Source organism: Aedes aegypti, chromosome 3 (genome assembly GCF_002204515.2).
Source record: "Aedes aegypti strain LVP_AGWG chromosome 3, AaegL5.0 Primary Assembly, whole genome shotgun sequence".
Classification (NCBI taxonomy): Eukaryota; Metazoa; Arthropoda; class Insecta; order Diptera; family Culicidae; genus Aedes; species Aedes aegypti.
This window is the reverse complement of record NC_035109.1, coordinates 57,412,610-57,438,718: the sequence shown is the minus strand read 5'-3', so window position 1 is coordinate 57,438,718 and position 26,109 is coordinate 57,412,610. Positions and strand designations below refer to the sequence as shown.

At 40.6% G+C, this 26,109-nt stretch overlaps 1 protein-coding gene across 4 annotated transcripts in view; it reads left to right on the top strand.

The window, feature by feature from the left end:
- LOC5579882 (hemicentin-1) overlaps positions 1 to 26,109 on the top strand; it is a 609,400-nt gene that overhangs the window by 204,268 nt on the left and 379,023 nt on the right. For 2 of the 4 annotated variants that reach the window (XM_021855616.1, XM_021855613.1), the window contains exons 2-4: positions 18,458 to 18,683; positions 18,926 to 19,350; positions 22,256 to 22,709. The gene's annotated coding sequence lies outside the window, so the exon portion shown is untranslated. The remainder of the gene's footprint in view (positions 1 to 18,457; positions 18,684 to 18,925; positions 19,351 to 22,255; positions 22,710 to 26,109) is intronic. The other 2 variants (XM_021855615.1, XM_021855614.1) reach the window with 2 other exon arrangements.

Genomic DNA, 26,109 nt, shown 5'->3' with positions numbered 1-26,109 from the left:
TTGGTCAACCGAACTAGGTCAAGAAACTAAATATGAAGTTTTGTTGGGCAACTCAAGGGCTTTCATTTGTGTACCGTGGTGAATCAAAATCCGGACGGTATGAGCAATCGGTTGAGTGGTTCAAAAGTTATATTTTTTTAATAAGAAAAATGCAAAATCGCGATTTTTCTGGTCACCCTATTTCGGAAATGGTCACCCTTATTAAAAAATTGCAAAAACACGTGTATCCTTATTTCGGATAAGGAACAAAATAGCAAATTTTCACGGAATTCGGTGACTCACTAGATCGGTTTTTCATAGAATATATCCTTATCCTTATTAAAACTAAATAATTACAGATTGCGCCCTGAATTACCCTATAATAAATTAAAAAAATTGAATTTGTTTACCTAGTAAGAGACTTAATGTAAGTAATAAAAATATGATGTATCTCTAACCATTCAATTTATAGCTTTGAGCTGATCTTATCGGGGACATTGATAGGTTCTCTGAAAAGACTCAGAAAGGCTAATACGTTGAAACAACTACAAAAACAGCATATTTTTCATTCAATATAGTTGTACTTATGTTGTGGGTGTATTCGTCGGCACTATCACAAATATAAGTTCACCACTGAGAAAAGATGTTTGTCTGGAGTAACTTTTTTTGTTTGTTAATTATTTATCAAAGATAACTGAATTATAAATGCGTGTAAAGCGATCAATTATGTTTAAAACAAAAAAAAAGAATTAAAATAAACATATTAACCTTCAATTTAGCATTTTATTGGTTAATATTACCAGAGTGTCCGAATATTGGTACCGTCCAAATTTTGATTCACTACGGTACACCGCGAACTAAGTTGCCCTACAAAACTTTATATTTAATTTTTTCACCTAGTTCGGTTGACAACAAATTAGTCGATTTGAAAAAAAAAAAAAACTAATTACATAAAAAACAGGTTTTTCTCGATTTGAAACATTTTTTTATCCAAATAGAGTTAACTCTCCCTATCTCGATATTCCGTATCTCGATATCGAGTTAGAGAACCATACTGAGAGATGGTTTTCATGGCTAACTCGATGGTCCCTTGAATCGCAGTTGCTCTGGTTTTGTGTTCTGTAACTCGATACCTCCCGATTTGAAACATTTTTTTTTAATCCAAATACCATGTTCATTTTGAATTTTATGTAACGTAAAGTAAACATGCCAAATTTCATACAAATTCGTGCATTTTTACTATAGCTATAGCAGTTTAATTGATTTTGTATATTTTTTATTTATTAAATCTTAAGAGGTTATTTTGTACCATTTCCCCCTAATACAAATATCTGAAATTTTGCAAAATATCTTCTTTCATATAGGAAAACAACTCCTCTAAATTTCAGCTCTATCGGAGAACATCAATACAACCTCTCTAGACAAGGCGGTTGCGGTACTCGCAAAATGGCTCAAGTTCAAACACTACCCCGAAAAAAAAAATTTTTTCGAAAATTTTTGAAACGGCATATCTGGATTATACCTCAAATGAAAGTCTATGAGTTGCCCTACAAAAAGTTTTTTGACCTAGTTCGGTTGGTAAGAAAAAAATCGATTTGAAAATCACTAATTTTTTTTATGAAAAACTTGTTTTTCTCGATTTGAAGTACTTTCAAAATTCATATACCATGCTGATCTTAAAGTTTATATAACGTAGAGTAATCATGCCAAATTTCAACATAATCCGTGCAGTTTTACTATAGTTATATCAGTTTGTGATTTTGCATGTTTAGTGACATGAAATCATTGGGGGTCATTTTGTCCCACTTTCCCCTAATATAAAAATCTAAAATTTTGCAAAACATCTTCTTTTATATAGTAGAACAATCCCTGAAAATTTTCAGCCTGATCGGAGAACATCAATACAACTTCCCTTGGAAAGGCGGTTGCGGTTCTCGCGAACTGGCTCTTAAGCATCGTTATTGACTTGAGTATGTTTCGGGTCTGTGTAACCCTTGAGAATAATGCATTTCTTTTTAGGTGATCCCTAGGATCTTTTTAATTAGGTGTGTCGTTTATCAAGACGAAACCTTTGATTCTACCCTTTCTCATTTTCCAAATATCCCGTGTTTTTTTGTGAAATTGCAGAGGTCTCATGGGCTTATTTAAACCGAGTAACACGTCAACATTTCCTCCTCAACTCAAATTGACCTGCATTCGGACGCAATTGACGCTGGTACTCTTGATTTTTCATCCAGATCTAAATCAACACTATCCTAAATATCAAACATAAAATTCTCTTTTTTGTTTCTGGCGTTACGTCCCAACCGATACAGCATCTTCGCTTAGTGTTTCTATGACCACTTCTATAGTTATTTACTGAGAGCTCAGCATTTTTGACATGTGTATATTGTGTGGCAGATTCGAAGACACTCTGGGAAGTCGAGGAAAATTTTCTATCCGAAAAGATCCTCGACCAGTAGAATACGAAACCATCCCCTTCAGATCGGTCTTGCTTATAAGGACGTTTACTGCTGCGGCTATCTGGGCCTCCAAACCAAAAAGTTATATTATATCCAATCACCCGTAACCATTTCAGACACGGTAAAATTAGGAAAAAATAATAATGTAACGAATCAACATTTTTCGACGTGTAACTGGTCAACGCATTTCGCGTCAACTCGAACAGATGTTGGCAGCTACCTCTTGGATTATAATTCCAAAAATTATCTGGCCTATCATTTGGAAAGCACCAAACTTTTTTATACGATTTATTTTCAAAATAATGTACTGTTCTGATTCAAATTACGAATTCCGGACACTCTACTTTGTTTCATAATTTTCCATTCAAATGTTCCCAACTTTCAGGCATTTTCTATACTGCCCATAACCGCATGTCAGTCCCATGTTTGCTGGATTTCCTATTCACATGGGACAAAAATGCGTTTATGGGCAGTATAGCAGTTCATGAAAGTTTATAATGTACAACTAGTTTTGACGTGCCTCTAACGGCTGGAGAAGTTTATTTAATGATTTTATAATTTATGTTTTTTGTTAGCTGTTTGGAATTTGAATCAAAGTGTTCATACTACGAAACAAAACTGAGGTTGCGCCCGGATTTATAACCATGGAAGGGCCACTAATTTTAAAATGACTCAAGCTGTGGAATCCTATTCTTTACCAACCATTTGAATGTCTAACGTTTTCGAAGCCTTAACACGCTGAGAAATCATACAGAATGTTTCGATTTATATGTTTCTCGATCGATTATATTTTACTCTTCAGGCATCAATATAAATCAAAACGCTATTCAGAAAATGGCAACATATACCAAAATGTGTTGTTTGGATAACTTGTAGACAATTGCCTATATTTTGGAATAAAAAAACTAACAAATATACCTTGAACACTGAAAAAATCCCCCTACACTGAAAAAAATACATATTTCAAAATTTGAAATCGGACTAAATAAATGGACATTTTTCATATCGATAACATTTTGCCTCAAAATAAGTAATTATGTTTACAACCAACCGTTTATGTATCGCAAAATGGTCACTTTTTAGCAAAAAAGTTTTTCTAACAAAAACTTATTTTTATTTTAAATAAAATTATTGGTGTGTCATTTTTAAACAAAGTTTAACAATTGGTCGGTGTTCAGACAGATTGGACCAAGTGTTTTTTGATAGTCTCAGGAAAAAACACCCCCAGAATTCGAAACTTGAAAATATTTGCATTAGTTATTGTAATAGTGGAACTTATCTATTAGATAATACTTCTGTATCAAAACAAAATCTAAAAAAACAGAAAGGATGAAGTCCTTAATGAATCTTTAGAACGCCAAAATATCATCTAGTCCGGTCTGTCTGAACACCGACTAATTGATAGTCTCAAAATTCAATGGAGCGCAATAAACTCGCCAATTTTGTTTTACCAGTTTACTTTGATTTATCAAGGATTTTATATAAGAAACTGTCTCATTTGTGGCTAACATTAAGAAATAAAAATTCAAAACTGAAAGTCGATGTAAAAATAATGTCCATTTTTAATTTGGATGATTTTTTTCTCCAGACAGGCAATTAAATCATGTTTTTTTCTCTGATATGTTATTACATTTACCTCGATACTAGTCAATACAATGAAGGAATAATATATACGATGAAAAATCATGTTATTTTTTTAGGAAAAAAAAACTACGAAAATAATGTAGCATAAATGCGTTATGAGTATTTTTTATATGAAATTGTTGATTATTAATAGTGAATTGATTAGACAAAATTTACTCCGTTATTAAGCTTAATTTAATTTTGAGATGATTGTGACTTTCAATTGTTTAATTTTGTTCATAAATGACATGCTTAAAAATAAGGTTTTTATTTTTGTTAAAAAAAATCGTTTAAAGTGCCCATCTTGCGATTCCCATCTCGCGAAAATCACTGGATGGTTGATGTTGACCATAATTATCATAATAGGATAAACTTTCATTAAAATGAATTATGACCATTTTGCTAAAGTTTACTGAAGACAGTACGTTCCTATATGGCCTGCATATCATACAATTTGGTGATGACTGCAGCTTTCTGGACTGAGTGTACTGAAATTCCACGAGTCCAACATGGTCCACTTCGTAGCCGATTCACTGGAATCGGAACCGGTATTCCAGGTAGTGATCAGAATTTTGAGAAGTATATCTTTCGAATGTGGCATAAATTTCATCATTCGGTTGATATTTCGCTGATTTATAGGTGTTTACATTTCTGGGTCATAATGACCCTTGTATCTTATTATTGTTTTTTTTTTAAGGTTCCATCTTAGAATCACCTTAAGAAAAACATTTTTGGTCTTGCGTTTTGTTTCCACAAAATATTAAATGTCAGGAAATTTTAGAAAGATCCGTTTGATAACAACAGAGATATTGCAGATTGAAATCCGATTTTGGGTCATTATGACCCCAGTATCAAGCTAAGGTTAAAATCGACTTCAGATTTTGATTTTTTTTCAGTGTACGGAACAAATGAGATTTTTTCCGTATTTTAAATTCAAAAATGTGGACAATTATCTACAAGTCATCCATACAACACTTTTTTGTAGGAGTTGCCATTTTTCGATTACATTATTAAGTCAAGATCTACACATCCAGAAAGTTTAACTGAAGTTGCCAGCTCGGAATACACTTTGACGAGAAATGGGTCTATAAGTGAAAGGCGTTTTATTGCTACCGAGTTAAAGCTTTTGAGCGTAATCGCAATTATGGGACCAGCTCATATAAGGCACCAGAAAATCCTCCAACAATTTCCTCATGAAATCCTCAAATTAACCTAGAAATACTTCCAGGAATTTCTTCCTGGACGGGGCTGGTGGTCCAATGGCTACCGCTTCTGCTTCATAAGCAGAAGGTCATGAGTTCAATTCCAGGCCCGCCCCTTTCCTTGTACTTTGTAGTTCCCGCATGAACTGGCGTAGACGCAGTCTACCGTGGGAGCCAGTTGAATGCATCATCAACTCCGTCTCCGTCCCCTCATTGGTCTGCATTGTGACGTGGCAAGCGCCATTGTTGCCTAATAATTGAAGATCACCAGCACTGATACATTGAGGGTGTCTGTTAATCCCAAGCAGTCATCTGGTTGGTTCATTGTGTAAGTGCAGCTGATCTGGCGATACTGGAGTAGCAATCACGGGCGGCCAACCAAGCTCAAGCTCAAGTTCAAATACTTCCAGGAATTTCTTCGTGCTCTTCCAGAAATTCTACCAAGGATTCTTCCAGGGACTCTACCTGAAATTACTTCAGGAACTCGACAAGGGATTCCTCAAGAAATTCTACGGGGATTATCCCAGGGATGGCTCCAGGAAAATCGCTTTATAAATAACTCTAATGGTTTTGGTATACTCCTTCAGAGATTTCCCCAGAAGTTGCTCTGGAGATCCGACAAAAATTTCATTGAGGATTCACGTTCTCCCAGTGATTTCATCAGAAATTACCCCCAGGTATAATTTAAAAAGATATTTTGTAGCACTTTTTTTTCCTAATGATATTTTTGATGCAATACCTGGTGGTATTCCTTGAACAATCCCAAGACCAGCCTCTAAAAAAATATGGAGAAATTCCTATAGGGCATTAAATCCTGTATACATTTTTAGAGTACTTCCTAGATGGACACCTGGGAGATTTCCTCGGGGAATTTCTGGGTAAATCTTTGGAAGAATACCTGCAGAAATTCTTGCAGAAGTCTCCCAAGAAAATCTCTGAAGAAGTCCCTGGAACCGTGTTTAGAGGATCCCATGAAGATTTTTTTTTTAAAGTTAGTTAGATATCTCTATTTGGGTGGAATTCGCCCTTGTTGGATTTGCTACCTTTTCTGAAGAAATTGCTGAAGAAATCTTTGGAAGAATCCCTGTAGACATTTTCCTGGAGGAATCCCTGAAGGAGTCTCTGGTAAAAATTACTAAAGGAATCTCTGAAGGATTATCTGGGCAAATTGCTGAAGCGTTATCTGTATAAATTTCTAAAGAGTTTTCTTGAAGATTACTCCAGTAAAAGGAATTTTTGGAGGAATCTGTGGATGGATCTCTGAATGAATCCCTGGAGGGTTCGTTGGAGGAATCCCTAAAAAAAATTCAAGAGGAATCCTTTGAGATATTCTTGGATTAATTTTTGGAAGAATAACTCAAGAGGGGTATCCCTAGAGAATTCTCGTGGGGAATCCCTGAACAGATTTTTCTGGAGAATTCCCGGAAATAATCCTTAGGTTAATCCATTGAGAAATTTCTAAAGAAATTCATGAAGAGATTTTCCTGGACGAATCAATGTGGCGATTTTTCTAATGTTACCCCTGGAGAAATTCCTGAGGGAATTCCGAAGAAATACTTGGAACAATAAATGAAAGAAACCCTGTAGAGATTTTACTAGATGAATCACCAGAGAAGTATCTGGAAGAATTGTTTTAAGAATTGCTGGTGATCCTTTGATGAATATCTGGAGGAATGGTATGGAGTCTTATCGGAACCGATCTAAAATATACGGTTGAGGTCAAAAGTTCTTCTTAGAGAAGTTCCAAAAGAAATTCTTAGAGGAATTTATAAAATACTCATTAACGGTATTTCTCCGGAGATAAGATTAGGAGAATCTTTTAATGGGTTCCTCCAAGAAAATTTCAACATAGATTTATCGCGAAAAATTTCTTCAGGGATTTCTCCAGGATTTTCTTCAGAAATCCTTCCTTAAATTCCTCCAAGTATTTTTTTTCAGGGATTTACCCAGCAAAAATCTGCAGGTGTTTCACTGAATTTCTCGAGTGATTCCTCCAAAAAATCTTCACAGTGATTCTTCCAGGAATTTCTCAAAGGATTACTCCAGAAATTGCCCCAGGGATTTCTTCAGAGTTGTTTTCAAGGATTTATCCAAAAATACCGTCAAAGATACCTACAGGAATACCTTCAGCAGTTAACCAAGAAATCTTTTAGAGATTCCGTCAGCAATGTACCCAGGTAACCCTTCAGAGATTCCTTTAGCAATCTACGCAGGTAATGCTTCAGAGATTCCCATAGAAACTTATTTAAATACTGCACTTGGGAAAATCTCTACAAGGATTCTTCCGAAGATTTTTTTAGCAATTTCTCCAGGATTTTTATGCATAACTATAGAATCCTATCAAGAGTGTTAGTGATTCTGACCACCCAAAACATTGTCAAGCTTCACAGTGCGACGCATCCACCGTGAATACTAAAGATCGAAATAATCCATTAAAATTGAAATAAATCAGTTTTCTTATGATGAAAAAGTTTTTGCTAATAAATATGTTTTTATTTTATGCAAAAAATGTTCTTAATCAAATTTGCAGCACTCGTCAGTCTACTCATTTTCCTCATCCTTATTTTTTTTGTGTTTGCATATAAAAAAGATAAGCAGTAGGTAAGACTTTTTGGTACATGATAGGTGACACTATTAGTAATACATTAAGGATGATTTTAATTTATCTTTGAGTTGCACTTAAAAAAAAAAGTTACACAAAATCGGGCTCTTCTTAACCATCTGTGTGTAAGTTTCACCCATGAGAAAAAATCGATTTTGTGTTAAATTAGCTTCACTTAAACAAAAAATCATTTCATGTGCTTCATTTTGCAAAGCATCTTTATGTGTCGTTTACTTAACGAAAATTCAAAGGAAATCAACATAAGAGCATAATATGAAATAACCCACATGATGTGTTGGTCCACAATAGATCGACTTTAACAGTCGTTATTTCAACAAGTTTGTGATAAAAAATCACTCTTTGGGCTATAATTGACCAAATAAAAACATATTTGCCATATAATGTATTAGATTGATATAGCAGCCATTCCATGAAAAAACGATCTAGTGGGTCACCGAATTTCGTAAAAAATTGCTATTTTGTTTCTTATCCGACATAAGGATACACGTGTTTTTGGATGTTTTGATTAGGGTGACCGTTTCCGAAATAGGGTGACCAAAAAAATCTCGTCTTTGCAAACTTTTTATTAAAAAAAAAACATAGCTTTTGAACCGCTTGACCGATTTTCATTATTCTTGGACGAAATGAAAGCTCTTGATATTGATTTTTCAAGAAAAATATAAAATTTCACAAAAAACGTGTTTTTTTACATGAAAAACAAAATCCAAAATATCAGTTTCGTAACTTGAAGGCCTCGGGACCGAAGGGGCTATTGCTGTTCTCATTTTTTCTTGAAAGTTCAGAAATTTAAAAATACCCTAAAAAATCTTTTTTTTAGTGTTTTATATTTTATTATAAAGAGTTGAAATCTTTAGCTTTTATTCCATAAAAAAACGATTTGAAATCGGTTGAGCTGTTCAAAAGTATTTTTTTCTAATGTGCTGAGACCTGCAGTGTGTGCCGATAAAAAATGACTGATTTGTTATTAAGACAAAAAATATATCTCTAAATCTAAAAAAACACACATCGCTGAAAATTTGACAGCAAACGTAAACTGAACTGAACTTTCAAGACAAAATGAGAACAGGTCCCTTTGATCCCAAGGCCTTCAAAACACGAAAAAACGGAAATTATTTTATATTTTTTCCATGTAAAAAAAAACATTTGTTTGTTAAATTTTATATGTTTCTTGAAAACTCAAAATCTTTAGTTTCATTTCGTCCTAAGAAATTGAAAATCGTTCAGCGGTTCAAAAGTTAAAAAAAAATAAAAATTTTGAAGAGTCGCGATTTTTTTAGTCATCCTTTTTTTGGAAATGGAAAATCACCCTTATCAAAAAATTAAAATACACGTGTATCCTTATTTCGGATAACGTTCAATGTTACGGAACGGACGGATGGAGTTTCGAAAACATCTTTAGACTAACTCGTTTTTGGCGGAGTAAGCTTCAAGCTTAAACAAAAAGTTTATTAATTTCATTGTTTTAATTATTTTAGGTTAACTTACAGTTTTTAGTTTTCTTCGTTCGTTTTCCGTCTGTTTTAACTGTTTATTCTTCTGTGTTTGTGTCTTTCTGTAGATAGTACATTTTAGTTTTAAGGATTTCAATTTTAATTCATTATACTTACTATTTTAACGTGTTTAGGGGGAAAATAAGATTTTAACAATAATCGGATAGTTCACGTTCTCGTGTTGAAATTTTGTGTTGTTTTGTTAGAGATAGGCTTCAAATACAGTGTCAAAGAGATGACAGCAACATCTAGTATGCCGTTGGAGCAGATGTTGATGGGGCGGTACTAAACGCAATAGGCTGCGTCACGCACATACCCCCACCCGTATTGCTGCCGGAACCTTCCTGGAAGCTATACCTGGAACTCCAGCGACGTTCAGTATAGCCAACTTAGAAACCGGTCGTTGATGAACTCCCATCGTAGTCTGCACGTCTACTCGGCGAACTCGTCCGTCCCTGCCTGGATAGACCTGGAGAACTCGTCCACGTGTCCAGCTATTCCTGTCCTTTTTATTCGCCAACATCACCAGATCGCCGACCTGGACATTCCGTACCTCTCCGAACCATTTTGATTGTGGCAACATAACCGGAAGATAATCTCTCAGCCAACGCTTCCAGAAGTTGTCGAGCATTACCTTGATCATTCCCCAGTTGGTATGCAGGGCTTCAGCTTCATCCGTCATCTTCGTAGGTGGTTGAACTACGCCGCTAGAGCTCAGGAGAAGAAAATGATTGGGCGTCAAGGCTTCAGTCTCCTCACTCTCCAGAGGAAGATAGGTCAGCGGACGCGAATTGACCATAGATTCCACCTTCGTAACTGCTGTTGCCAAGGTCTCGTCGTTTGGATTCCTATCAGTTAGTAGACAGCTGAGACCGCGCTTCACGGAGCGTACAAGTCTCTCCCAAACGCCTCCCATATGAGGGGCGTGCGGTGGATTGAACTTCCATTGTGTTCTGTGGTTGGTGATAGTATCTGCCAGCGCTCCGTTGATGGCCCGTATTTGCCTGGCCAGTTCACTGCTTACACCTTGAAAATTCGTTCCCTGATCGGAGTACATCTCCTGAGGGGCCCCTCTGCGGGTGATGAATCTGCGGATCGCCTGTTTACAGGAGTCGGTAGATAGCGACGCCGCAACTTCCAAGTGTATTGCCCTAGTAGTCAGGCAAGTGAATAGGGCTACCCACCGCTTTACACTAGCCCGTCCGACGCGAACAGTAAGTGGTCCGAAATAATCTATGCCAACAAACGTGAAAGCTCGTACGTACGGTGTAAGTCGCGCCAACGGAAGAGGACCCATTTTCGGGACCTGGGGTACAGCTCGATACACCGAACACCAAGTACAGCGTTTCGCAATCTTCCTTACAGCAACCCGAAGCTCCGGTATGACGTACTTTTGCTGGATTTCGTTCACCACGGTTTCTCCGTTTGCGTGGCCGTATTGCCGGTGATACCAGTCGACCAGGAGATGTGAAACGTGATGCTGTTTAGGTACGATGATCGGGAATTTCGTCTCGAATGGAACGTAAGGCGAAGCTTTGATTCGACCGTCCTTCCGCATTACTCCTTCCTCGTCCAGGAAAGGCGCCAGCTTGTAGACACAGCTGCTCTTTTCCACCGCTTTACGTTGCTCCGAAGGCACTTGCTGGTTGCATCGTAATACTGCAAACTCTGCTGGGAAGGCTTCCTCTTGCACTAGCTTCCAGATCGAATTCTGCGCTGTCTTCAGTTCTTCACATGAAAGGACTCCCGTAATGGTCACTGAGCCAGTCCTTTTGTGTTGGCAATTCCTATAGAAACGGCGTACATACGCAACTGTTCTTACGAGCCTTTCCCATTTAGAGAACCGTTGGAAATCCAAGATAAGTTCAGCCGTTCGTTGCACATGAATACGGACATTTCGCAACTCTTCGTCCGCAAATTCCTCTTGTGTAGTGTCTTCCTCTGGCCACTTCGATTCGTCCTCGTAAAGGAATGCTGGACCGTTAAACCACCTGCAATTCTCGTGATAGTTGGGACCCTTTCCCCATTTTGTGGCTTCGTCCGCCACGTTCAACCTAGTCGGCACCCATCTCCAATCAACAACGTTCGTCTCCTCGAGGATCTTCGTAATCCGGAATGCAACGAACTGCCGATATCTCCTATGGTCGGATCGGAGCCAGGTGAGAACGGTTCGTGAATCGCTCCACATTACCCTCCGTTTGATAGGAATGGTGTGGTTGTCTGTGCTGGTCTTCATTAGTCGCGTTCCAATCATAGCTGCCTGTAGTTCCAGACGCGGAATCCCGATTGATTGTAATGGAGCTACTTTGGTCTTTGCACTAACCAAGCAGCACCGAATCCTCCCGTTGTCCACAACTCTGAAATAAGCGGCGGCAGCAGACGCGCTTTCGCTCGCGTCTACGAAGACATGCAACTCCAGTGATTCATAGGCTTCCTTGCTGTATTCTGGGAAGTAACACCGCGGGATCTTCACTTTGTCCAGCGCCCGGAGTATCTCCAACCATTGTTCCCAGCGTTTAAGTAGTTTGACAGGAATTTGCTCATCCCAGCCGACTTTAGACCTCCATATCTCCTGGATGATGACCTTTCCTTCGATGATATAGGATGCGATGAGCCCTAATGGGTCGAACAGGCTCATCACCAGTCTCAACACCTCACGTTTTGTCGGAACGACGGAAGCTTCGGAAAAGCGCTTCAAGTCACGGCGGAAGCTTGTTTTGTAGGAGAACATGTCCTCGTTGGGTAACCAGACCATACCTAGAATGCGTTCTTGCTGGCTGTCCTTGTCCATCACGAAGCTCTTCACTGTTAGCGAATTTTGTTCTCCGATGCGCCTCAATACTTCGGGAGAGTTCGACATCCAATGTCTTATCTGGAAGCCTCCTCGACTGTGTACCGTTTTCACGTCTGTCGCTAGTCGAACTGCTTCGTCGATGCTGTCGACGATATCCAGATAATCGTCGACGTAGTGGTTCTCTTTTATCGCCACAGATGCCTCTGGAAATTCCGCCGAATGTTCATCTGCATTGAGGTTCTTAGCGAACTGCGTAGAGCACGGTGAGCAAGTCGAACCGAATATGGCCACATCCATAACGAAAACTTGATTGACTGGATTATTCCGCCATAGAAACCTCTGAGCTTGTCGGTCCTCTGGCCTGATCTCCACCTGGTGAAACATTTCCATGATATCGGCGCTAATGGCAATTTTCTTTTGTCTGTAGCGACTTAGCACCGCTTGAAGGGGCACCAATAGGTCTGGACCTGTCAGTAGGACCGAGTTGAACGACAATCCTTGTACGACGGCTGCAGCATCCCAGACCATTCGCAATTTATTTGGTTTCCGGGGGTTTACGACAATACCCAACGGCAGATACCAGACGCGTTTAGGGTTCGATTCCTCTAGTTCTCGTAGTGTAGCTACATGGGCGTATCCTTTTGTCTGGTACTCTGCTACCTGCTGTCTCATCTTGGCGTAAAGCTCCGGGGATTTAGACAGACGGCGTTCGAGACATTTGAGGCGCCGTTCAGCCATCGGAAGACTGTTCGGAAATTCGAATTCGTCGTACTTCCAAAGCAGACCTGTTTGGTATCTACCGGCAGGAGTTCGTACAGTCGTCGCTTGGAGTATTTCTCGTGCCCGTTGATCATCTGCCGATTCCACGGTTTTCGCAACAGACACGCCAACACTTTCCGTCGAAAAGAACTGCTTGATCGATTCATCCAGATCGTCGTCGTGGGCACGGGTGCGAACGTGGAATATTCGATGCGACAGTGCTTGATCCTTGCATCCAGTGCGGCCATACACAACCCATCCTAGCCTGGTTTTGGCGGCTACTGGTTCATCGGGCTTGCCTTCGCGTTGTTTGAAGGAGTTTTTCACACTGGTATTATCAAGCCCGATCAAAATACCAGGAATGACGTCATCGTAGCTCATAACAGGTAGCCCTCGTAGGTAAGCGAAACGATCCTCTAGTTCCTTGAAGCGAACTGACTGCCGCGGAAGGTCCAAACTGTCCACGGTCTGCACACCTCTCAACTGGAACTGCTTACGTTGGCCCACACCGGAAATCTTGATGTACACCTTCCTCGAATCTTCTTCCAATCTTTTGATCCCATTGGTCCACTGCATACACAGTGGGGATACAGGCCCCTGTACGCCTAGCTGTTCGACCAGCGACTTCTCTACCAACGTTGAGTCGGACCCTCCATCGAGGAAGGCAAACGTTTGGACAGATCTCCTGTTTGCGTGTAGTTCCACCGGGATTATTCGGAACAGAACCTTGCTGTGGGAGTTTTGGTGCACGTTGACTACTCCTGATACGGCATTAGAAGACGCCACAGGCTGTCGTTCTTCTGTTGGATTGCCAGGATGAAGCAGTTTATGATGCCGTTGTTCACAGCCGTCCGTTCCACATAATGACGCCTTGCAAGGCCACTTTCCGTGCGGATAGAGACACCTTTTGCAAAGGTGTAACTCTTGCGCAGCCTTCCATTGGTTCTCCAGTGATTTGGATTTGAACGTTGAACAGTCCTTCGGCTTGTTGATCTTGCAGACCATGCAAAGCCGTTCACCGCCACCAGTGGAAACTTTGTTGAAATTCGCTGTTGTCTCCGTCGACCTGTGGTTTGCTTGGCTCTGGTTGCCACAACACTGGATGCATGGGCGTTTACGACCGCTTTCCCTTTCGTTCTATCCGGTTTGTCAACTAGCGGCGTTACACGACTCGCTGCGTCGACGATGACGTTCATGTAATCCGAGAATGTTCTCAGATCCGCTCGTGTCACTCGTTGCGTGTACAGCGCCCAATCCAATTTGATGTTGGCTGGAAGTCTGTCCACCAACTCGCTGATTAACATCGGGTTGGCTAAGTGCATCTCTTGACCGGTAGCGACCAAGCTAGCACAGAGATTGCGAACAACCAATCCAAAATTGATGATGCTCTCCAACTTCTCTGACCGTGGAGCTGGCGCAGCTCGTACTTCCGCCAGCAGAGTTCCAATGATGGCTTCAGGCCGACCATAGAGAGTATTCAGCGTGCGAATAATTTCCGGAACGTTCAACGGATGAAGCAGGAAGCTGTTGACAGATTTCCTAGCATCCCCTTTCAGACATCGTTGAAGGCGCATGAGGTTTTCCGCATCACTGTATCCGCACATTCTCGTAGACGTATCGTAGCTACTCCAAAAAAGCGGTCAGTCTGCGGGGTTTCCCGAAAATTGAGGAAGTTCCTTCGGGACAACGTGACGGGCTGCCAGTTGCTGCGCGGTTGGAGAGTTAAAGGTGATCGTTTGAGTGCCAGACCCTGAAGACGGCACTGGGTTGATTGAAACGCCTCCCACCTCCTGCTGGAACGCAGGATTGTAGAAAAATTGTGATGGATTTCCTGGCATCGCATTGATCGCCGCCGGGATGTTGACTGACGCCGCGTTGTGCATAGCTGGAACGTGTATTGACGCCAAACCGGCCGCTGGAGGGACGTGAAACAATTCCGAACTCGCTGGAGGCATATTAGACGGCTGACATAGGTTATCCACTCCCGAATTCATCACTGGTTCAGATGCGATCGTTCCGCAATTGAAACGATTGGGAACCACTGCAGGATCACTCACTCTCGAATTCACTGTCACTGGAACACCAGCCGCATGAATGGGCACTGCGCTTGTAGAGATCGCATAGATCGTATCACTCGCGAACGATGGTATGTTTGACGCGGGAGGGAAAAGGGGAGCAGAGTAACCCGATTGTAGCGAGAATATTGGACGCGAATGGCTCGAGACACTCAGCAATGGAGCATTATCAGTGTGTGATGGTTTAAGGAGCGTTTGGTGTGTGATTGTACCAGATGGGACTGTAATAGTGTGTTTCTTTGCCTTAAGCTGGTTCGACACATGATCGTCTACTATTGGTAAGGCCCTAGCTACGCAGAAAGAGCTTATATCAAAACATTGCTCTTTGGGATTTACGTTTGGTATTGTACTGTGAGGAATTATATTCTGTGAACTACTGCCTGCATTTGAATTGGTTTCTACTAGCCTAGGTGGTCTACTGGGTGTACTTACCGGAGCCGAACGTATATACATACTCTGTTCGGCCTCCAGTCCCTTGCCTGTGTCCACGGTTTTGTCCATCTGCACCGAATACGTTCTGTTGAGCTGATCATCATAGGCGACGTCGTTCACCGCGGGCTGGCTTGTAGTTGTTGGAGGGGCGAAGGGGGTAGACTGGCACGATGGAAGCAACGTTTTAGCTCTCGTTGTCGGACCTGATTGGGTAGTAGATAACGGCAGGATCTCACTTATCACTCCCAAACTACTTGAAGGTAGACCTGCTGCACCACTGGACGCATCGAAACTACTTTCTGCTACTGATGGGCGATTTGGCAGCCCAGATGTGCTGGTGGATGACCTTGGAATCAGCCGCAGATTTGATGAGCCACCCTCCTGTGACGTGATTCCAGTGGGGATGCGTTCCCCAGAATTGGAACTCAGGGTCACTGGGTGGTTCTCCATCCAACTCTGCACCTTTTCGATGCTTCTGGCGCTGCTCCGTCGACTCCGTACACTCCTGCCGTCGTTACTCCCGTCTACCTGTGCAAGCAGCAAATCGTACTTCCTCGTGATGAACACCTTCTCCAATTCGATCTTGTCGGCGATCGCTTTTTCGCTCCTTTCCCTTTCGAACCGCAGCTCTCGTTCCTGTAGCTGCTTTTCCGCTTCTGCTCGTTGTGCCATGAGCATTTCTTCCACACGTTTCTCCTCCTCCAACCGCAGCATTTCCAACTGTAGTCTTGGCTCTCGCGCGCTGGCTGTGGTTGAAGCCATCGATGACATGGAAACGGAGGGGACTGGACCGCGGAGGACGCACAATACGCAGTAAAATGGACTAGAAGTGCCCGAAATTCCATCTTCCCCACCGGCGCATGAGTGGTGGTACCGTTTGTGGCATTTAGCACATTCTATCATTGATGGTTGGTTGGTTTGACTTTATTAACGAGATTTTTAGCCCTAGGCTAGTTCTATCATTGAGCCCGGGCTGTCTAGCTCTTTGCAGAGAGAGCAAGTGTGATCGATGTTCGACATCTATCGATTTTCCCGTGCTGGATGTTTTCGTCCAATCGTTCATAGAGTAATAAAAACTCTTGAAGTTTGTTACGGAACGGACGGATGGAGTTTCGAAAACATCTTTAGACTAAATCGTTTTTGGCGGAGTAAGCTTCAAGCTACAACAAAAAGTTTATTAATTTCATTGTTTTAATTATTTTAGGTTAACTTACAGTTTTCAGTTTTCTTCGTTCGTTTTCCGTCTGTTTTAACTGTTTATTCTTCTGTGTTTGTGTCTTTCTGTAGATAGTACATTTTAGTTTTAAGGATTTCAATTTTAATTCATTATACTTACTATTTTAACGTGTTTGGGGGGAAAATAAGATTTTAACAATAATCGGATAGTTCACGTTCTCGTGTTGAAATTTTGTGTTGTTTTATTAGAGATAGGCTTCAAATACAGTGTCAAAGAGATGACAGCAACATCTAGTATGCCGTTGGAGCAGATGTTGATGGGGCGGTACTGAACGCAATAGGCTGCGTCGCGCACATTCAAAATAGCAAATTTTCACGGAATTCGGTGACCCACTAGATCGTTTTTTCATGGAATGGCTGATAGAGAATATACACAAAAGAATGGAAGAAATCTATTCTCCTGATTTCCATTTTGTCTCACATTCCGAACATCAGATGTTCCAAATTTATTGTTTTCAATTGTTAAAACATGAATGTTTGGAATGTACGTAATTTAGGACATTTTCATTAAATATTTTCCTAAGATAGTGTTCTGTGGCTTATAAAAAATAAAAATAAGTTTTCCTTTAATTCAAATAAGAAATATATTAGTTTTATTAAATGCAATTCTGACTCTTTATGTTATTTGTTGTATTTCTTCGAAGATCTTGAGTTACTTATTTTTAGCGAGAATAAGTGTAAATTCTTGAATATAACTAGCCTAATAGAATATCCTAGAAAATAATCTATCATTTTTTTGTATACATACGCCAGAAGTTAACCAATGGTTTAGCTAGCAAAAGACAAGCAATTTTACAAGGTTATTGTCTGAAACTATCTCGCTATGAAATAATTTAAGTATAAAAAACGATCAATTATGTTTCACAGAATCAAGAAAACTTATTAAAATTCACTAAAAATGTTCTCGAAGAATATTTGAAGGAATAGATGCAAGGAAATGCCGCTAGGACTTCTTCAAATCATGGCATCATCATCTGCCAAAAATCTTGAAAATCGTGATAATTCGTCAGAAAACCATTAGATGCCTACTAAAATCAATCAAAGTTTTTGGGAGAATCCACTTGGTGACCCAATAACTTAGTTGGTTACAAGTGTGGGGATTTGAATTCTAACTAACTGAGTTATTGGGTCGCCTAGTGGCTCGGTAGCTTAGTTGGTAAAGCGCTCGTCTAGCATACAAGAGTCCTGAGTTTGAATCCCAGCCGAGCACGTGGGTTTTTTCATGAACTAACCCATAATTTATCCATCTTCACCACGCATATTGAGTTAATTAATTTAATAACCATGCGGATTGGATTACCGGATAGCTCAATATAAGCGTAAATTAAAAAAAAAAAAAAAGCTGCTTTCAATATGAACAGTGAATTAGGACACCTCAGAAGAATCTCAAAATCAGGAAACGTTCTGCAAAATCAGGACGGATGGTAACCCTTCAGGTACAAACAAAGAGGTACACAGTCCTTGCTCTCCGTACACAGCATCAGCGTGGTGTTTGAAGTGGTAATAGGACCAAATCTTCTCAAAGATTGTCACGGGTTTGTTGACCGCACGGCTTCTTCGCAAACCGTCCCAACGCATACCAATTCCGAGCAATTGATTCCTTCACCTCGAACCTAAAAATGCTACCCATCAATAACAAACACTTTCCATAATTTCGTACATTCTCTCATGAATTATTCATAGTCTGACGTTCAATTCCCGCGCACAGACGATAGCCAAACCAAAAAGTGCACTCATTAATTTTTCCCTCCTATCTCTGTCTCTCGATCTTGCCCTTTCTAGGTCATCGGCCGGAAGCGTGACCCTTCTGGTTCATCGTCACTGCTCCTGTGCTGAAGTGCACTGCCAAGACTTCGTTTGCTACATGTGAAAGTTGCATCACGCCTAACCGCAGCCACACCTCCATCAATCTGACAACCTCCTCCTAGACTCCCCTTTGGAAGTGGTAGCATGCGTCGCGTCAGCCGGTGGCTTCTTGCTACCACTCCCCAGGACTATGCTCATTGAGGTGGCTCAAATTTATATAAAATATCAACTTGTAAATTTTAAAATACACCCCAAAATATGTTCATTTGGATCCTTCGAAACTAAATTTAAATTTAAGATTGTTTAACCCATGTTTAGGGTTGACGGATTCTACTCAAATTTTCTCTATAGCTTCTAGGTCCAAATGAACTAATTGGTAGAATAGAACTTTTTTTTCTTATTTTTATGGACCATCCTAATAATGCTCATCTTTGACGTCCGCAGTGGAAGGCGCAGCAGTGGCGAAAATAATGATGAAAAATTTATGGAAAAACTGTTTCAAGCGGAAAGTGTCGAGCAGTCTTTATGAATAATTTCGTTGTTAGCGCGGTCGAGAACTCGTTCCTTCGTTTGTTCGTTCGGTCGTTCGGTTGTTCGGTCGATGCGTGGTTTTTCGACTTTTGACGACGGGAAACACAACGACGGCCCCAAAAGTCGGGAAAATAATTTGAACGGTGCGGGTAAGCGTGGAAAAAAGTTCAATTTTATCCGCATGTGCATAACTGTGTTTTTGTGTGGGGAAGAGATCCGATATATGCTCCGGTAAGGTTGCTGGACAAACCGACGTTATGATTTCATCAGCTTAGTAGTATTTCCTGCGTGATTGATTTGTGGATTTTTGTGAAGCGGATTTCATCGTGATCGAACAGGTATGATTCAATTAGTGTGACGTCATATTTTGTTCACTTGATTTGATAATCTCTTTGGTATAGTCGTACACTGTTTGAATATTTTGTATTTCAAAGCTGGTAAGCTTTGGAATTTTTTTTTTTTTTTTTTTTTTAAATCTTTATTTGAGTGTATTTTAACGCACGAGGGCTAGTTCTACACTAGCTTTGGAATTTCGATTTTAGATTTTTCACTAGACAGATATGTATACAGAACTTCGATGGAAAGATTTCAGGAAGCTCAATGTGTCTAAGCTGTTTATACCTTCTATATTAAGAGCTTGCTTGGCCGCTCGTGGTTGTTACTGCAGTATCACCAGATCAGCTGCACTTACACAAGGAACCAACCAGATGAATTCCTGGGACTAACAGACAGTCTTAGTGTATAAGTGCTGGTGATTATCTAGTTTTAGGTAACAATGGCGCCTGCCACCGCAGGCTGCTGACTAATGAGGAGAAGGGGGAATTTATGCTGCATTTGAAACTGGCCCACCGGATATACCATACCACTGCATCTACATCAATTCATGCGGGAAGGTGTAGTGGTGGTAATTTTACTTGACTTGCTGTTTGGTTATAAGACTGCCTATGTATCAGGTGTAAGGAGAGGCGTGCTTTAATTATGAAAGAATGGAATTATGAAAGAATGGAAGCATAGGATAACTTTTTTTTTGCCGTCTCTGGTTCTAGCAAATGTTATGAACGAATAGATCAACTGTGATGAATTAACCCCTCTACTAGTACACTCCAACCTCTTTTCACGACCGTTTTTTTTTACCGACGGTTCGTTTACGATCACTTTTTTACGACTGAAATTCAGATTAACGACCGTTTTTATAAATGATTAATATCTTAAAAAGTATTCAAAAAATTCTCATGATGTTCAGCAAAATTGTTCAATAGTTCAAGGGCTAACATATGGTGGTCATTGATTGCGGGAATCTGCCACTAAGTGGAGCTAGTGAGCATCGAAATTTTGTTTTGCGAATATCTCAGGATCCTGACCATTTAGAAAGATGGAGTCTTCGGCAAAGTTGTTCAGTAGCTCAAGCGCTATCAATATAAAAGCTATGAGATTCAAAGTTTTGCCACTAGGCGGCGCTAGTGAGCAAAGAACTTTTGTTTTGCGGATATCTCAGGATCCTGATCACTTAGAAATATGGCGTCTTCGTCAAAGTTGTTCAGTAGTTCGAGCGCTATCAATATAAAAGCAATAAGATTCAAGTGAGCATAGAACTTTTGTTTTGCGGATAGCTCAGAATCCTGACCACTTAGAAAGATGGCAAAGTTGTTCAGTAGCTCAAGGACTATAATTATTCTAGCCAAGAGATTCGAGATTTTGCCACCAGGCGGCGCTAGTGAGCATAGAAATTTTGTTTAGCGGTTATCACAGGATCCTGGCCACATAGAGATATGGCGTCTTCGGCAAAGTTGCTCATTAGCTCAAGGACTATCATTATAAAAGCTATTAGATTGAAAATTTTGCCACCAGGCGGCGTTAGTGGGCATGAAACATTTGTTTTGCGGATATTTTAGAATCCTGACCACTTAGAAAGATGGCGTCTTGGGGAAAGTTGTCCTATCATTATAAAAGCCATGAGATTTTAAAATTTTGCCACCAGGTGGCGCTAGTGAGCATGAAACTTTTGTTTTGCGGTTATCTCAGGATCTTGACCACTAAGAAAGATGGCGTCTTCGGTAAATTTATTGAGAAGCTCAAAGCGCCATGTCTGTGTAGTCAGGATCCTGAGATATCCACAAAACAAAAGTTTCATGCTCACTAGCGCCGCCTGGAGGCATAATTTTGAATCGCATAGCTTTTATAATGATAGCGCTTGAGCTACTGAACAACTTTACCCAAGGCGTTATCTTTAAAGCAAATTCTGATTTCCGCATTCAAAAATCTTACCCACGTCCGTAAGCTGCAAGACTCGGAATTCAAAGAACGATCCCGAGCACTCTCTCTGAATGCTTCCATCAGATGAAAATTAGAAGTTCATAATGAAGAACGATAACATTTCAATAGAATAATAAACAATAAATACATTACGTTCTCATCTATAAGTAATTAAATTACTTTTCAATCATTTTTTCAAGGAATGATGATATTTTCAAAGAATAATAAATTCAGTAAAGCTAAATATTTCAGCCAATGTACAAAAAACTACTTCTACAGAGTTCATTTGAATAATCATCGAAATCCTGACATAGCTTCAAACTATAAATAAAAAGTTGTGCATTTTTATTCAACAACTGTTAATGATTCAGATTATTCTAAAGAACACCAATTTTGCAAAACTTAGAAAACAATAATCAATTTTACCAAATGATCTTTCAATAAACCATGTGAAAATAATCTTGCAACCAAATTTCCGTTCAACTAAACGTCATTCGACCTGAATAAGTGTTCCAACGTAATTCGACCAAATGTCCTTTCGACCAAATGTACTTTCGACCAAATGTCATTCGACTAAACGTCATTCGACCAAATGTCATTCGACGAAATGTCCTAAAGCCCTTTTTGTGTTACACGGTGCAAAAATTTGTAGTGGGACTGATATGCGGTTACTTTTCATTATGGGACAATTTGACTTACTGTTTTTTCCGAACAAAATTTGACGAAAATGCAGATGGGACTGATTTTCACGGTAGCATAATGCATGACCAATTTTTTTAAAGTTGGGATATTTTATATCATTTTTTACGATGCAGTTACATTTCGCATCATTAATTAATTCAAATGCCTGTTTGATCCAGCAGACTCGACACAACGTATGATCACCTTTACTGCTACAATAAAGCAAACGTACTAAAATCTAAGATTATATAACCAATTCCATTACCACTCTCAATATTCATTGACTTTTTTCCTCTCTAACTTTTTCAGATTGGCAAGCCGCAACAGAACTGCAACACCCCCGTCTGCCGCGAATTGATCTGCTGTGCACCGAGAGTAATGAAGATTTGAAACAAGAGTGCAATTTGGCTTCATTTTGCCTCCTAACATCAGCAACAGAAGCATTCCGCTGTGGTGGGGTAAAAAGTGAACAAATCGATTTCCAATATAGCGAGAGAGAGTGTGCTTTGCCGCATAAAACAACGGATTTACTTTTTTCCGGCACTGAGGGGTCGGTCGGTCGGGGCAAGGAGTCGGGAGAGTGTGTTGAAAGCTTCCTGTGAACAAAAAGCACAGATAGAAACAAATCACGGCCATTTGTCAGAGTTTTCCCGTCCGTGGTTTTGCAGAGGGTGGCCGAGGAAGAGGGCTGTAAAAAAAGCTAGCGAAGCGGCAAATTGCAAAAAAGCATCAACTGCCGACCCGAGTATCGTCCGAGCTAAGGGTATGCGATAATTGGAATGTTTCTGTTAAATACCGTTCGAAACTGAACACCGCGTAATTCCACGGTATCCAGTTTAAATTTAGGGATTGGATGCACAGGGGGGACAAAAACATAGTTTTCACTTTGAAGATTTTTCAACAATCTTCTAGGAATTATTTCAATATTTCAGCTAGATGAAAAAAATCATATAGACATGCTAAGCTTGAAAAGCTTGGACACAGTAAAAGTTTTTAGTATGTTCAACTCAAAACAGACAAAAATGTATTTGTATTTGTATTTGTATTTAAAATAATCCATCTGACAAATTAGTCTTAATGAATAAAAACTTGAACATAACATACACTTAACACAGATTACTGAACTACAGATCGTATTCTATTAGCAAAATGCCTCGTCGGTTCATCGAACTCGAAAAACTCTTCGACAGCTGAGAATGCTCGGATGCACGCTGAGATGGGTTCGTTGTATCCAAATACGGTGCGATGGAAACTTGATTGGAGCAGTGATGTACTCCGGAGAACTCGGTTAGGAACACGAAATTCTAGCAAACTAAGCAGTTCTGGAGCATCGACTTCGCCATTTAGCAACTTTGCTATAAGCAACGATTGCTGTACCTTTCTTCGTCGATCCAATGTTTCTAGTCCCAGGAGTCGGCATCTATCCGGATACGGTGGCAGATTATCGGGGTCCCTCCATGGCAAGTTTCTTAGTGCCAAACGAATGAACCTCTTTTGAATCCGTTCAATTCTTAGACTCCACGTGAGTTGGTGCGGATGCCAAACGACGGATGCATTTTCCAAGATAGGGCGTACCAGGGAACAATACAATGATTTCCAGCAGTGCGGGTCTGAAAAATCCTTGGCAACCTTGGAAATAAAGCCTAGCTGACGCGTTGCTTTTGAGATGATTGCAGAACGATGCAGCTCAAACGACATTTTCTCATCAAGCTGAACCCCTAAGTCAGTCACATGATCAACTCTGTTGAGAATGATCCCATCAATTTCGTAGTGAAAAACAATTGGATGCATCTTGCGGTGAAAAGTGATCACCTGACATTTCTCTACGCTAATAATTAGCTTGTTTCTGCGGCACCAATCGGCAAACAGTGTTAACGAGTTCTGAAGACGCATACAATCATTTTCAGTCCGTACTACAATGTACAGTTTGAGATCATCGGCATAAATCAGCTTAAATCCTTCACCGAGAACCAAGCCAGCATCGTTAAAGAAAATAATAAATAGCAACGGTCCAAGGTTGCTTCCTTGTGGGACACCAGACTTGTTCGAAAAGGGTAATGATACACATCCATCGATTTTTACTCGCAGCTCTCGTCCCGTAAGGTACGACTCCATCCAAGAAACCAAATGCGTAGATACTCCGAGGCGGGACAGTTTGTGCAAAAGTATTCGATGGTCAATCTTGTCGAACGCAGCTTTTAAGTCGGTATAAATTACGTCAACTTGTGCCTTTTCTTCCATGCTCTTCATGCATTTTGACGTAAAAGTCAACAAGTTTGTAGTAACCGATCGGCTAGGCATGAATCCGTGTTGCTCAACGGAGATGTAGCATTTTGTTGTTTCGAAGATAATTCCACACATTATTATTTCGAACAGTTTCGAAACAGCTGACAGGCTTGTAATACCCCGATAGTTTGTAACATCATGGCGATCACCGCGTTTGAAAACGGGTGTCATGAACGATTGTTTCCAGATGCGTGGAAATTTTGCTTGCTGGAGTGACTGATTGAAAATATCGCACAATGGTTGTACCAATGCAGAAATACAACGACAAATAATAATTGCCGGTAATCCATCAGGACCAGGAACATACGACCGTTTTAGCTTTTTCGCGGCCAATAAGACCATATCGGGATTTATGGTAAATGCACTAAGATCAACAACATCTGCAGGGACATCTCGAGTTGCGTCAGCTACTTCCTGTATTGATGCGGTGTTTGCAGCAAATATAGCTTCAAAGTGCCTGGCGAATAATTGGCTTGATTCTACGGCAGTCCTAGCACATTGCTCGTTCAAAAAGACGTTCGTTGGAATTGCAGAACTTTTTCGTTTGGAGTTGACGAAGCGCCAAAAACCACGAGGATTCCTTCTCAAATCCCTTTGTACACGCAATATGTACAACTTGTAAAGAGAGGCATTTTTAAAACGGTATGCATTGCTGGCTCGTTGAAATTTTCGTTTATTGCTTGGCGTGCGTTGACGACGTAGTTTACGTTGGCAAGCATTACGCGCGCGTTTTAGTTCCCGCAAGCGAGGCGTACTCCAGGCGGGCGAAACTGACGGTCGTATTCGTGGGACATTCAAAGCAAGCCAATTGTTCAAAATGGAGCAAAAATTTTCGGCCACTTGATCAATGTCGTTGCTAAGACATATTTCGTTCCAGTCTATGATTAGCAAATAGTCCAGAAGAGCGTCAAAGTCGATTTGACGAAAATTCAGTGGTCGGTTTTCTTGAGGTTGGGCAATCCTTTCGTCGCGTACCAAACACGCAGGTAAAGAGATTTCGAGCGAGGGATGATGAGAATCAACGGGTAACATCGGAGCTAACGAACAGTCAACATCGGCCACACATTCAGAAAGGCAAAAAACCAAGTCAAGAGTGCGATCCAGCTGGTTGCGAACAAGATTCCTTTGGGCGAGGCACAAATAATCCATTCCGTCCAGCAGAGTGCTGCTGGCTAACGGTAGTTGACGACTGTTGCATTGAACAGTGTTATCAACCAAGCACCAGTTCATACGAGGTTGATTATAATCGCCACACACCAAAACAGCGTCGCCAAGTGAACATTTCTCGCAAAGTTCATTCAATGCCGAAAGGTGGTCATTGATCACATTAACATCTTGACTTCTATCCGGTGGAATATAGATCGCGCACATGAAAACCTTCCTACCTTTGATTGTCGACGAAACACAGATCTGCTCCAAACTCTGCGCACTTTCGGTTCGCTCAACGCTGCTTACATAACGCTGAGCAATAGCAATTAGAACACCCCCAAATCGAGATTTACTACTGTTGACGGGGCTCCGATCACAGCGATACACATTGAAGCCTGAACCAAAAAGCTGTCGCCCGTTGATGCAGTTGTCCAATCCGGTCTCGGTCATGATGATCACGTCGAAATTGCAGTCGGTTGTCGCCAAAAGCAGGTCATCTATTTTCGTCCTCAGGCCACGCACGTTTTGGTAATAAATCCAAATAGCATCATCATTATCGTCACGACTGGAAACAATCGATGTTGAGGGAAGAATATTGTTCTTAATGCATTTGTACTTGCCTGCATCTACGTGTTGGAAAACCCCGTCGCCACACTCGGACATAGGACCGGGATGGCTGCGGGTCGCTGGCAGGAGGGGCTCGACTGTGCCGAGGGGATAAGGGGCTC